General features: G+C 37.0%; 1 protein-coding gene across 6 annotated transcripts in view; it reads right to left on the bottom strand.

The window, feature by feature from the left end:
* Positions 1-14,374, bottom strand: part of COL24A1 (collagen type XXIV alpha 1 chain) — a 400,532-nt gene that overhangs the window by 109,083 nt on the left and 277,075 nt on the right. The window lies entirely within an intron of this gene.

The following is a 14,374-nucleotide window of genomic DNA, read 5'->3' as shown; positions in this document are numbered from 1 at the left end:
TCCATCTTTCCTGTAATGCTTGATTGTATGAGACTTAAAATGGGTGCAGAATGATATTACCATTTCAATTTATGTTATTGGTTATTATGGAAAAATGAATAGCTACTCGTAAAGTTATCGGACATCTATATCTATATGTGAATTTCTGGTTCCTATCTTGTGCCCATTAAGGCTGTCCTTATTGAGTTACATGTATATGTGTTTATACATACTTGTATTTTTTCATTCTATATATCACAAATCTCTTCTCCCAGCCTGTATCTTATTTTCTCACCTTGTTTATTATGACTTTGGGCTAACAGAAGTTTGCAATTTTAATGCAGTCAAAGTTATTAATATTTTCTTTGTTTCTTTTAGTGTTTTGTCTTAAGAACTCTTTACTGCTTGCCCTTTCCTTATAAGGTCATAAAATATTATCTTAAATGTTCTCCCAAGAGTTTTAAGATTTTGATTTTAACAGTTAAGCCTTTAATCAAATTGGAATTTAATTTTGCAGGATATGTGTTTGTGTGTGTTCGTGCACATGCGCATTTGTGTGAGGGAGAGTATTTTTTTTTTCCATTTGGATAACCAATTGTACTAGTAACATTTATTAAATAGTTCATTTCCTTATAGATCTGCAGTGCATAATCAATTTGTCAAAAATCAAGTTTCAAAATATATCTGATTCTATGTTATCTTCAGTTTCCATTGGTCTGTTTGTTTATTTGTGAATGAGTATGACACTAATTTAATTACTCTAGCTTCAATAATAAGTTATATTAGATAGGTCAAGTTCTCTCTTCCACCTCCCCCACAACCATCCCACAATTGTGTTGGAAATTGCATTTTAAAATATCTAACTGCTCGTTGCTGGTGAAAAAGAATGGAACCTATTTTTGTATATCACTTTTATTTATGTATTTAGAGACACTGTCTTGCTATGATGCCCAGGCGGGACTTGAACTCCTAGGAACAAGCAATTCACTCACCTCAGCCTCTCGAGTTACTGGAAGTACAGATGCATGCCACAGTAACCACAGTTATTATGGTTTTTTTTTTTCTGTCTAACTTTTATTTTAGGTTCAAGGGGCACATTTGCAGGTTTGTTATGTGGGTAAATTATGTGTTACATGGATTTGGTATACAGATAATTTTGTTACCTAGGTAATCAGCACAATACCCGATAAGCAGTTTTTCAATCCTCACCCTCCTCCCACCCTTCACTCTCAAGCAGGCCCTGATGTTAATTGCTCCCTTCTTTGTGTCCATGTGTATTCAAGGTTTAGCTCCAACTTATGGAGAACATGTGGTATTTGGTTTTCTGTTCCCACATTAATTTGCTTAGGATAATGGCCTCTAGCTGCATCCATGTTGCTGTTAAGGACATGATCTTGTTCTTTTTCTGTGGCTGCATAGGATTCCATGATGTATACATACCACATTTTTTTTTAAGCCAGTCCACTGTTGATGGAGATCTAGGTTGATTCCACGTCTTTGCTATTGTGAATAGCGCTGCTCTGAAGATAAATGTGCATGCATCTTTATGGTAGAACAGTTTATATTCCTTTGGGTATATACGCAGTAATGGGATTGCTGGGTCGAATGGTAGTTCTTTTTAAGTTCTTTGAGAAATCTCCAGACTATTTTCCACAGTAGCTGAGCTAATTTACATTCCCACTAGCTGTGTATAAGTGTTCGCTTTTCTCTGAAACTTCACCAGCATCTGTTATTTTTTGACTTTTTAATAACAGCCATTCTGACTGGTATAAGATGGTATCTCATTGTGGTTTTGATTTGCATTTCCCTAATGATTAGTGACATTGAGCATTTTTTCATATACTTGATGGCCACATGTATGTCTCTTTTGAGAAGTGTATGTTCAAGTCCTTTACCCATTTTTAATGGGGTTGTTCATTTTTTGCTTATTGATTTAAGTTCTTTACAGATTCTGGATATTAGACCTTTGTTGGATGCATAATTTGCAAATATTTTCTCCTGTCCTTAGGTTGCCTGTTTACTCTTTTGACAGTTTCTTTTGCTGTGCAGAAACTCTTTAGTTTAATTAGGTTCACCTGTCAAGTTTTGTTTTTGATGCAATTGCTTTTGGAATCTTTGTCATGAAGTCTTTGCAAGGGCTGATGTCCAGAATACTATTCCCTAGGTTCTCTTCTAAGGTTTTTATAGTTTTGGGTTTTACATTTCAGTATTTAATCCATCTTAAATTGATTTTTGCATATGGTAAAAGGTAGGGGTCCAGTTTCAATCTTCTGCATACGCCTAGCCAGTTATCCCAGCACCATCTACTGAATAGGGTAAACTTTCCCCATTGCTTGTTATTATCAGCTTTGTCAAAGATCAGATAGTTGTAGTTGTGTGGCTTTATTTCTGGGTTCTCTAATCTGTTTCATTGGTCTGTGTAACTGTTTTTGTACCAGCACAATGCTGTTTTAGTTACTTGTAGTATAGTTTGAAGTCAGGTAGTAGGATGCCTCCAGCCTTATTCTTTTTGCTTAGGATTGCTTTGGCTATTTGGGCTCTTTTTTGGTTCCATAAGAATTTCAGAATGGCTTTTGCTAATGCTGTGAAAAATGTTCTTGGTAATCTGATAGGACTGGCATTGAGTCTTTAAATTGCTTTTGAGAAGTATGGCCATTTAAACAATATTGATTCTTCCTATCCATGAGCATAGAATGTTTTTACATTTGTTGTGTTGTCTCTGATTTCTTTCAGCAGTTTCTTGTAATTCTAATTGTAGAGATCTTTCACCTTCCTGGTTACTGCACTCCTAGGTTTTGTTTTGTTTTGTTTTGTTTTTTTTGAGACAAAGTCTCACTCTGTCACCAGGCTGGAGTGCAGTGGTGCGATCATGGCTCACTGCAACCTCCATCCGCTGGGTTCAAGCGATTCTCCTGCCTCAGCCTCCTGAGTAGCTAGGACTACAGATGTGCACCATCACACTCAGCTAATTTTTGTATTTTTAGTAGAGAAGGGGTTTCACCATGTTGGCCAGGATGGTCTTGATCTCTCAACCTTGTGATCCACCTGCCTTGGCCTCCCAAATATTCCTAGGTATTTTATTCTTTTTGTGGCTATTATGAGTGGCATTAAATTCTTGATTTGTTTCTCAGCTGGGATGTTATTGGTGTATAGAAATGCTATTAATTTTTGTACATTGATTTTGTATTCTGAAACTTTGCTGAAGTTGTTTATCAGATCTAGAAGCCTTTGAGCAGAGACTATGGGGTTTTCTAGGTGTAGAATCATATAATCTGCAAAGAGTTTGACTTCCTCTTCTCCTATTTGGATGCCTTTTATTTCTTTCTCTTGTCTGATTTCTCTGACTGAGAGTTCCAGTACTATATTAAGTAGGAGTGGTGAGAGTTCCATCTCTCAAGGGGAATGTTTCCAGCTTTTGCCTATTAGGTATAACATTGGCTGTAGCTTTGTCATAGATGACAGTTATTATTTTGAGGTATGTACTTTCAATGTCAAGTTTGTTGAGGGTTAACATGAAGGCATGTTGAATTTTACTGAAAGCTTTTTCTGCACCTATTGAGATGATTGCATGTTTTTTGTTTTTAGTTCTATTTATGTGATGAATCACATTTGTTAATTTGCATATGTTGAACCAATCTTGCATCCCAGGAATAAAGCCTACTTGATCGTGATGGATTAGCTTTTTGATGTGCTGCTAAATTCAGTTTGCTAGTATTTTGTTACAGATTTTTGCATCTATGTTCAACAGGGATATTGACCTGAAGTCTTCTCTTTTTGTTGTACAGCAGAATGATGCTGGCCTCATATAATGAATAAGGGAGGAATTCCTACTACTCAATTTTTTGGAATGGTTTCAGTAGGATTGGTACCAGCTCTTCTTTATATCTCTGGTAGAATAACGCTGTCAATCTGATCCTAGGCTTTTTCTGGTTGGTAGGTTTCTAAATTACTGATTCAATTTCAGAACTCATTATTGGTCTGTTCGGGGTTTCAGTTTCTTCCTGGTTCAGTCTGTTTCCAGGAATTTATGTATGTTTCCAGGAATTTACGAATTTCTTCTAGGTTTTCTGGTTCGTGTGCAGAGAGGTGTTCGTAACAGTCTCTGAGGTTTTTTGTATTTCTGTGGTATTGATGGTAACATCCCCTTTGTCATTTCTGAATGTGTTTATTTGGATCATCTCCCTGTTTTTCTTTATTAGTCTAGCTAGTGGTCTGTAAATCTTATTTATTCTTTCACTAAATGAAGTTTTGGTTTTGTTGATCTTTTGTATGTTTTTCAATAAATGAAGTTTTGGTTTTGTTGATCTTTTGTATGCTTTATTCTCATCTCCATTTTGTTCAGTTCAGCTCTGATTTTGGTTATTTCAGCTTTTGGGTTGTTTTGCTCCTGTTTTTCTAGTTCCTCTAGGTGCGATGTTGTGCTGTTAATCAGATATTTTCTAACTTTTTAATGTAGGTATTTAGTGCTATAAACTTTCCTCTTAACACTGCTTTAGCTGTATCCCAGAGATTTTTGTATATTGTATCACGGTTTTCATTAGTTTCAAAGAATTTCTTGATTTCTGCTTTAATTTCATTGTTTACCCAAATGTCTTTCAGGAGCAGACTGATTAATTTCCATTTAATGGTATGGTTTTGAGAGATCTGTATTCTAATGATTCCTAAATTATATCACCTGTTCTCACTCCATCACTGACCTTCTGATTACCCTACCTAATGATAGCTCTTTGCATTTCTATTTGGTGTCTTAAACTTTATGCACCCAAAGCCAAAGTCTCAAAATCCCTCCTGCTAATCCTAAACTGCTTTCCTCCTACTCTTCCCCACCTCCACTGTAATGAGGCAAAATTTGAAAATTAGTAAAATGGTTTTCTTTCTTGCCTCTTTGAATATGAGGACTTTGCCTGTTCAGCCTCAGGTGTCTGTATGCCCAAAGGCTGAATGCCTTAAAATAATATTTTTCTATTTTCCTTGTTTCCAACTTTTAACATTTCACAAGTTGAGTCTGGAGCACCTAGCACACAAAGCTGTCCTGTGATAGAAAAGACACTTTCCATGTATTACCATAAGGCTTTTACTAGATGTTAGAAGGATGAGAATATAACACAGGGGAAGTAAAGATAAGCACAGAGGTTTTGTTTGTTTGTTTTGGCTCCAGGAGAATGTGGGAAGGCAAAGGAGGAGAGAGAGAGACATATTTTCCCTTTTCTGAGTTTTGTCAGAGAGAGATCTTTGTTCCCGACTACTCATTTGGAATTTGGAAAGGTATCTTCTGTAGATATCACCTGGTGTGTAGCCCCATCAATATGGTTACTCAACAAAGTCAAAATGAGGAAGACCATATGGTTACATTTTCCTGAGCTACTCTTCGATTCCTATATGATGTAGATGGCAACTCAGAAACAGCTGGGAAGTTCGTGGCAGGAACAGAGTGATCACTACTCTAGGAATATATAGCTCTACAATAAGGGCTGAAGAGCAGGTTTCCTTGGCTAGTACTGAATAAGGACCACAGCAGACCTCAGAGACATCTATAGAAATTAGTGGGACCTGATGTGAGACCAGTTCAGCAAGGGAATCCTCTTCTCCAAAAAAAAAAAAAAAAAAAGAAAGAAAGAAAGAAAGAAAATTACTAGACACAAACATCATCACCAGAAACCATCAGGATAGGCAGTGAGGGAAGATTACCCTGTCCCAATTAGCATGAATAACAACTGCATCAATATCCAAGGCATCCTCATCCTTGCCATTACAAGACACATAGACTCAATGTTGGAAAGGAGTAAAAGAGAGAGGTCAAGGACTCAAGTCTGAGCACCTGAAGAAATTACTACTTTATATGATTAGATTAAGTTTAAGCATTCAACTGAATCGGATTTTAAATTTTCTCTTTGCCTGCTGCCATCTGTCCCCCCAACCCCACTGCATTCCACTAATCAGTAAGTAGCAGCTTCTGAGAAAAAGCAGATGAGCCAGAAATAAATTAATTACATATTTGCATATCTCTAAGTACAAATTTGTTGCTCTGTTACACATTTAATGGCATGATCATCCATTCAGTTGCTCAGGCTAAAATCTAGGGTTTATTATTTATTACTTTATCCCATCTTCTCAACATCTAAACCAGGAGCAAATTCAGTCAGCTATGCCTCTAAAATATGTTTTGAATCTGATCATTATTCACTATCACTGTGTTTTCTCAATCCAAGCCACCATCATTTTTCATCTAGACTACTGCCAAAGTTTTATAAGTGGTTTGGTCTACTTTTAACCCCATAGTCCACTTCTTCACAATAGCCCACATAATCACTAACAATTTTAATCATACCCTTCTCTCTGTTCAAAACCTTCCACATGACTGTCCATTGCAATGAGAATAATCACTAAACCTCCTATCATGGTCTATAATACTCTATGATCTGACTCCTACCATTTCTCTGACATCATGTTTTCCAATTATTTACTATAATCTAGACACAGGGCTCTTTCCCATTTTTTTCTTTCCTTTTTTAAAAAATAGATCAAGACCCCTTCTGCCTTAGGGCCTTTGCATTAGATATTCCCTCTATTTAGAAATCTCTTTTCCTCAGATAATCACATAGGTGGCTTTCTCTATGCTTAGGTGCCTGTCTCAATGCAGCCTCAGGTAGTACTTCTGTGATCATGCCAAATAGGTAACCCCTTTACCTAGTCACTCCACATCCCAGTAACATATTTTCTCCCTTCCTTCCTTCCTTCCCTCCCTCCTTCCTTCCTTCCTTCCTTTCCTCCCTCCCTCCCTCTCTTCCTCCCTCCCCCCCTCACTCCCTCTCTCCCTCCCTCCTTCCCTTCCCTTCTTCCCTCCCTCCTTCTCTTCCCTTCTTTCCCTTTTCTCTCTATCTTTTCCTTCCTTCCTTCCTTTCCTCCCTCCCTCCCTCTCTTCCTCCCTCCCCCCCTCATTCCCTCTCTCCCTCCCTCCTTTCCTTCCCTTCTTCCCTCCTTCCTTCCCTTCCCTTTTTCCCTCCCTCCTTCTCTTCCCTTCTTTCCCTTTTCTATCTTTTCCTTCCTTCCTTCCTTCCCTCCCTCCCTCTTTTCTTCCTTTCCTTTCTTTTCCTTTTCCTTCCTTCCTTCCTTCCTTCCTTCCTTCCTTCCTTCCTTCCTTCCTTCCTTCCTTCCTTCCTTCCTTCCTTCCTTCCTTCCTTTCTCTTTCTTTCTCTTTTTTCTTTTCTTTCTTTTTGACGGTCTTGCTCTGTCACTAGGCTGGAGTGCAGTGGCATGATCATGGCTCACTGCAGCCCTGACCTCCCAGCAATCTCAAGCAGATGCTCCCACCCCAGCCTCTAAAGTAGCTGGGACCACAGGTGTAAGCCACCACACCCAGCAAACTTTTAAATTTTTTTGGTAGAGATGGGGGTTTCTTTATGTTGCCCAGGCTGGTCTTGAACTCCAGGGCTCAAGTGATCCTCCCATCTCAGCCTCCCAAAGTGCCAGGTTTATAGGCATGAATCACTGCACTCAATCTTTATTTCCTTCACAGCACTTATCACTACCAGAATTATCACTCATGTTCACATTGTCTTCCCACATTAGAATACAAATTCCTATAAATTTCATGACAGCATGAACCTTGTCTGTTTTGTTCACTGCTGTAACATTAACATTTATAACTGTGTCTGGCTTAATAAATATTTAATGAATCAATAAATGAGTGACAGAATGTATGCCCAAAGTTGAAAATAATTAGCCCTAATCAGACAGTAAGTTAGTCTATTACGTATTCACTTGTAAGAAAATAATATTTTAAAGAACATGCATTAAATGTCGAAAGTAAAACCAAGGTTTGTGAGTAAAAGGCAAAGTATAGTGAGAGATTTTAATAATATTTTTCAGCTTCTAGGGAACAGAACATATGAATCTATTAGGAAATTTTTGCACAGTAAACTTCTGCACATATTTAAAAAACCCATTATGTATGAGAAAAGGGGTTGCCTTTTTCTATATGGTATTTTCTTGTTGTTATAATCAGAAAGAACCCCCTGGTTATTTGTTCAGTATTTTTCTCTTCAAGGATATGTTGTTGTTTTATTTTTTTAGGAGGAAGTGTAAATTTCCACTGCTAGTAGGCTAGTTTATTTTAGTGCTTTTCCTGAAATGTGTAAATAATATTTTGCTCCAAAATGTTGGCTTTTAAAAGTTAACATTGCCCACTGCAACCCATTTGTGTATCCAGAGGTTTCCAGGGCATATAGGAAAAATAGCAACTTTTGTTTTACAATGTGCATGCTAAAATGGATTTATTCAATAATTACAGAAAGAAGAATGCTATTTTTTTGATGTGTGCCTACAGTCCCAGCTATCTGGGAGGCTGAGGCAGGAGAATTCCTTGGGCCCAGGAGTTTACGTCTAGCCTGGGCAACATAGGAAGACCCCATCTTTTTAAAAATGCTATTTTATACAATTTATATATGTCATTTATCTATGTCATGTTGATTGAGAATAGTCAGCTTGATGTTGCTTACTAATAAAATAGAGGAACCAGTTGGGATTCCCTATTTTAGACTTTGCGAAAGTAGCTGTTTTATCTCAGAAGTATCACTTCAAATCTATTTTTTAAAACAGACTTATTGAGGAATAATTCACATTTACATATGTGGCAGTCACGATATGTATATATTCATACATGATATCCACATATCATGTATATGAATTATGTGCCCATTTAATGTGTACAATTCGACGATTTTTAGTATATTCACATAGTTGAACAACCATCACCAAAATCAATTTTAGAACATTTTCCTCACTCCCCCCCAAAATCTCATTATCATAAGAAGTCACTCCCCATTTCTTTCTAACCCCTCTAGCCCTAGGCAACCACTAACTTTCTGTATGTATAGATTTGCCTATTTATGATATTTCCTATAAAAGTACAATATGTGGGCTGGGTGCAGTGGCTCACACCTGTAATCCCAGCTCTTTGGGAGGCAGAGAGATCGAGACCAACCTGGCTAACACGGTGAAACCTGGTCTCTACTAAAAATACAAAAAATTATCCGGGCATGGTGGTGGGTACCTGTAGTTCCAGCTACTCTGGAGGCTGAGGCAGGAGAATGGTGTGAACCCGGGAGGTGGAGCTTGCAGTGAGCCGAGATCGTGCCACTGCACTGTGGCCTGGGCGACAGAGCAAGACTCCGTCTCAAAAAAAAAAAAAAAAAAAAAGATACAATATGTGGTTTCTAGTGAATTGTTTCTTTCATTTAGCATAATGTTTTCAAGGTTCATCTATGTACCATGTACTAGTACACCATTTCTTTTTATTGTCAAACAATATTTCACATGTTATTTATTAATTCATCAGGTGATGCCCATTTGGGTTGTTTCTACTTTTTGGCTCTTGAGAATCATGTGCTGTGAAAATTCATGTACAAGTTTTTGTTTAAACGCAATTCTCTTGGACATATATACCTAGAAGTGGAATTGCTGGGTCATATGTTAAGTTCACGTTTAACATTTTGCAGAACTGACAAAGTGGTTTACAAAGAAACTGCAGATTTTATATCTCATCAGCAATGTATAATGATTCCAATTTCTCTATATCCTCATTAACACTAACCATCCTAGTAGGTATGAAGTGGTATCTCACTGTGGTTTTTATTTGCATTTTCCTGATATTTGTAATGATATTGAGCATCTTTTCATGTACTTATTAGCCATTTGTATATCTTCTTTGGAGATATTTAAGTCTGTCCATTTTTCATTTATGTTAATTATCTTATTATCATATTGTTAATATATTCTGGATATGAGTCCCTTATCATATATGATTTTCAAATATTTTCTCCCATTATGTGGGTTGACATTTTACTTTCCTGATTGTGTCCTATGAACCAAAAAGCTTTTAATTTTAATGAAGTCCAATTTATCATGAAGACATACTCCTATGTTTTCTTCTAAGACTTTTACAGTTTTAGCTCTTACATTTAGGTCTGTGACTCATTTTGAGTTCATTTTTTTTGTAGCATAAGAAAGGGTTCAACTTTATTCTTTTGCATGTGGTTATCCAGTTGTTCCAGCACTATTTGGTGAAAAGACCATTCTTTCTCTCATTGAATTGTCTTGGCATATGATGTGCTTTTCTAAATGAAATTTATTTTGTTCTTTTCCTGTAATTTGTTTCATTTCTTGAGATAGCCAATAACACTAACCACACTTTGAATAAAACCCGAATTTCTTATCATAGCTTAAAAAGTCCTTCATGATCTACTTCCTACCTATTTCTTCAAGCTCATCTCAAACAACTTTTCACTATTTATTATGCTGCAGCTGTAATAGCTTCCTTTCAGTTTCCTAAAAATACTTAGCTCATTCTCACCTCTATATCTCGGCCCTTGCTTCTTCATCTGTCTTGAAGGATCTTCCCACAGTTCTTTGCATGATGGGTTCCTTTTTATTCTTCATGTCTCAATATAACTGTCCCCTATTCAGAGAAGCCTTCTCTCATTACCCTAGCTGAAATATGTTCTCTATCTTTAACTAGTTAACTTTTCTACCCATCATCAGTTATTCTCTTTCATTACTATGTTTATTTCCATTATTGTATTATCACAGTCTGCAGTGATCTTTTAATCTGTCAGTCTTCTTCATCAGATTATAACATTTGAGGATCAGGAAACTTGGTAGTCTTGTTCCCCACTGTATCCCTAATGTTTAGTAGAGTTCTTGGCTTACAGAAGGTACTCAAAAACCTCACTGAATTCATAAATGAACAAAAATATTTTATAGAATCACAGTCTGTAAGGCTGAATAAAAGTTTAGAAAATCTAAGACCATGCATTTTTTAAAGCCTTAGAACCTTTACTTCCTAGAAAATCTATGTTAAAAATCTATGTTAAAAAAACATACAAGGATCTTTCCTGATAGATACAGGAATAGAAAAAAATGGGGCCCTGCTAACTTAGTATCCCTCCTGACACAACCATCTTGGGAAGTTCTGCATAGCTCCAACCCCTTTATTTTGTGTCATGTGTGAACATATAAATTAAAGAATGACTCACTCAACAATGTACAGCTCTTTAGTGGGAGATCAGGGACACAGTGGTCAGTGCAGGGCTTGCTATTTGTGTTGCTTTATGATGAAACTGTTCAGAATAAACAAGCCTAACACCAGAGTCACAGAAACCATTCTGAAGATAAAGATTTAGATAATCATTTACTCCATAATGCCACTTACTGCCATTGACCCTAAATTCCCAACTGATTGTTTCCAAGGAAACTGTTAGAATCAAGAAACACGTATATCTTATCGTTCTTTTCTTTTTTTTTTTTTTGAGACGGAGTCTGGCTCTGTCGCCCAGGCTGGAGTGCAGTGGCCAGATCTCAGCTCACTGCAAGCTCCGCCTCCTGGGTTTAAGCCATTCTCCTTTATCGTTCTTTTCTAACTATTGATATTCTTCTCATCTTTATGACTTCACTTTTAAGATCTTATTTAAAAAACTTATTCGAGAAGGTCACTTTATTTCATTTTATCTTCCCTTAAGATATTCACCTCTACCTATTATCATACCACCTTAAACAGGTAGTAAAAACCACATTTCAATAAATCCAACCAAATTTTCTCCTAAACATATGAAACAGGACAATTTCATTTTAATACACCCAACTTTGGAGTTGATAGTTGCATGTCTGCTCAGATCTTAGATAACACAGTGGTAGATTTTTTAGCATAGATAACAGACCATAAGTCTGGCAGATGTTTCTTTTCAGATGCTTCTTTTCAGATGCTTCCCAATTCTTTTCTCATGCAGAGTTATGCATTTAGGCAACTGAACATTTTAGCACAAGATTCAAGCGTAAAATATACAATTTTTTTTTTCTGTTTAAAGAAATCTAACTCCTGGATTTGGAATTCGTTACTGATGCTTCTCTTGCTTTATTTTTTCAATCCAGATCTCATTCTTCAATCTTCTAGGAAGTAAGGAGATCTTTTCTTTTCTTGCAAAAAAAAGTTTTATTTCTTTCTCTTACTCTCTTTCTTATTTATTTTGTAAGAATCCAAGGTAGCATCTTTGTGACACTGCCTAAGGAAGAATTTTTAAAGTGCAAAAATAAATCCGGCATTAGGCTGTCTGATTAAGCAATAGTTCCTTGGATCGCAAAATTCTTTTGAAAAAATATGCCATGGTATTTTTATTGAGTTTATAAGCTGAAAGCCATTTAAAATTCCAAGGAGAACAACAAAAAGAATAAAAAAACACACATGTGGTGTTACTAAAAAAAGGCACCAAAGATGTGTACTAGGCATGATTTTTCCTGGGAAAAATTATGAAGCAGATGAAATCTGTGTTTATCATTTTTCCATGACTTGTTTTGAGTACCTTTTCCATCTCTGCTCCACTCGTCACTAACTGTCATACTGTATCATTCCTCTTTGGGATTCCTTGCTGTGTTATTCTATGGTATATGTTTAGACCTTCCCTTTTCTTAATTCTGTTTTTCCCCTCCCTACAAACACTTAGGATTCTGCTAGAGAACTATGCTAGTTGAGTTTTTAAAAATACATGCTTAGGGACATGGATGCAGCTGGAAACCATCATTCTTAGCAAACTATCACAAGAACAGAAAAGCAAACACCGCATGTTCTCACTCATAGGTGGGAACTGAACAATAAGATCACTTGGACTCAGGAAGGGGAACATCACATACAGGGGCCTATCATGGGGAGGGGGTAGGGGGGAGGGATTGCATTGGGAGTTATACCTGATGTAAATGACGAGTTGATGGGTGCAGCACACCAACATGGCACAAGTATACATATGTAACAAACCTGCACGTTATGCACATGTACCCTACAACTTAAAGTATAATAATAATAAATAAATTTAAAAAAATAAAAATAAAAAAATAAAAATACATGCTAAAATATGAATAACTGTTCATGGCTTTTCCAACCTAAAAACAAATTTGACAAGAATTATCAGGAAGATAATCACACTTTCTTGGCATTTGTTACTTGGCTTCTCTGTGGGTACAGGCGTGATGCTAATGGAAGAGGGATGAGTCCTTTAACAAATATGAAAATTATTAAGAACTCTAGAGAGGAAAAATATGGGGCCAAAGCTGGTTAACCTATGGGTAAGCAAGGCTTAGAGACACAAATCCAGAAAATAAAGAAAGTTCTTCAATGGCTGGGTGTAGCGGCTCATGCCTGTAACTCTAGCACTTTGGGAGGCCAAAGTGGGAGGATCACTTGAGTTCAGGAGTTTGAGACCAGCCTGGCCAACATGGTGAAACTCCGTTTCTTATAAAAATACAAAAATTAGGTGGGCATGATGGTGGGTGCTTGTACTCCCAGCTACTCGGGAGATTGAGGCAGGAGAATTGCTTGAACCCGGGAGGGAGAGGTTGAAGTGAGCCAAAATCGTGCCACTGAACTTCTGGGTGACAGAGTGAGACTCTGTCTAAAGGAAAAGATTCTTTATTAATAATTTCTTTAGTGATTTCTTTATTCTTTAGTAAATAAATAAAGCAGTGCCATCTGCTATATTACCTTGTACAAATCTCTTAGCTTTTTCTAAGTTTTTTTCCCAGTTGTAAAATAGGAAATAATAACATCTATAGGTTATTGGGAGGATTCTATGACAGTATATAAGTGAAATTACATTGTTTAACGTTTGGACTAATGATGTCTAAGATAATTTTGGGGGCTGGGTGCGGTGGCTCACACCTGTATTCCCAGCACTTTGGGAGGCTGAGGCTGGTGGATCAGTTGAGGTCAGGAGTTTAAGACCAGCCTGACCCACATGGTAAAACCCCGTCTCTACTAAAAATATAAAAATTAGCCCGTCATGGTGGTGCATGCCTGTAGTCTCAGCTAATCTGGAGGCAGACGTAAGAGAATCTCTTGAACCCGGGAGGCGGAGGTTGCAGTGAGCCTAGATTGTGCCATTGAACTCCAGCCTGGGTGACAGAGTGAGACTCCATCTCATAAATAAATAAACAAATAAATAATTTTGGGGATTCCTAAGTACTTTGTATTTGCTGTGGTGGAACACCCATCACAGTTCTTCAGGACTGAGAGCAGGACAGAGAAGAAATGGGCACTTTATTACTATTGTAAAACTGAAGAGAAAAATGTTGCCATTTGCCAGTGCTCAAAAATATCTGATACTTCCGGTTTATCTTCATTCGTCAAATGTTATTTTGAAATATGCCATTATTTGGGGGTAGATGTACTATAATATTATTTTAATTGCTGCTAAAGGAATTATAGTCATTGATAAAAACGAATGGTGAGACAGCTAGCTTGTGTTTCATTTATGATATTTGTTGTTTTCTTCCAGATAGAGCTTTCCTCTTAGTCCTGCAAACCTAACTGAACTGATTGGGGCAGGGCCCATTCAATGATCTGCAGGTTAGA

Source organism: Macaca fascicularis, chromosome 1 (assembly GCF_037993035.2).
Source record: "Macaca fascicularis isolate 582-1 chromosome 1, T2T-MFA8v1.1".
NCBI lineage: Eukaryota > Metazoa > Chordata > Mammalia > Primates > Cercopithecidae > Macaca > Macaca fascicularis.
The sequence above is the reverse complement of the archived record's forward strand: the minus strand, read 5'-3'. Positions and strand labels throughout refer to the sequence as shown.